The sequence below is a fragment of the Microtus ochrogaster genome, chromosome 4 (genome assembly GCF_000317375.1).
Source record: "Microtus ochrogaster isolate Prairie Vole_2 chromosome 4, MicOch1.0, whole genome shotgun sequence".
Taxonomy (NCBI): Eukaryota; Metazoa; Chordata; class Mammalia; order Rodentia; family Cricetidae; genus Microtus; species Microtus ochrogaster.
In genome coordinates this window covers 44,194,330-44,194,936 of record NC_022011.1, presented here as the reverse complement: position 1 = coordinate 44,194,936, position 607 = coordinate 44,194,330, and the positions used below count along the sequence as shown (strand labels likewise).

Here is a 607-nt window from a genome sequence, read left to right as displayed (position 1 = left end):
CAGCAGGACGGTGGGTGACAACAGAGACACAGCAGGACGGTGGGTGACAACAGAGACACAGCAGGACGGTGGGTGACAGCAGAGACACAGCAGGATGGTGGGTGACAGCAGAGACACAGCAGGATGGTGGGTGACAGCAGCAGAGACAGTGGGACAGTGTGGGTGACAGTAGGACGGTGGGTGACAGCGGCAGAGACACAGCGGGACAGTGGGTGACAGCAGCAGGGCTCGCTCAGAGAGGCAAAGTGACTCCCCCCCCCAGCTCACACAGGAAGTGAGATGGCAGGACAGTTATCTGAGTGCCCGGAGGAGTCTCCCCTTCTCCTTCTCCAAGAGTGTACACTGACCTTGAACTCAGAACAAGCTTCCTGCCTGTGTCTGAAGTGCTGGGATGGCAAACCTGAGCCACCTTGTCTGGCCCATGTCTCTTTTCTATTTTTTCTATCATCTATCTATCTATCTATCTATCTATCTATCTATCTATCTATCTATCTATTTTATTTTATTTTTGGATTTTTGGTTCCTGTCCTGGAACTAGCTGGAACTAGACCAGGCTGGCCTCGAACTCACAGAGATCCGCCTGCCTCTGCCTCCCGAGTACTAGGAT

General features: G+C 52.9%; 1 protein-coding gene across 1 annotated transcript in view; it reads right to left on the bottom strand.

Annotated features, from left to right (window-relative positions):
* Nucleotides 1-607, bottom strand: part of Ttc16 (tetratricopeptide repeat domain 16) — a 15,786-nt gene that overhangs the window by 10,958 nt on the left and 4,221 nt on the right. The gene's annotated exons all lie outside the window — the stretch shown is intronic.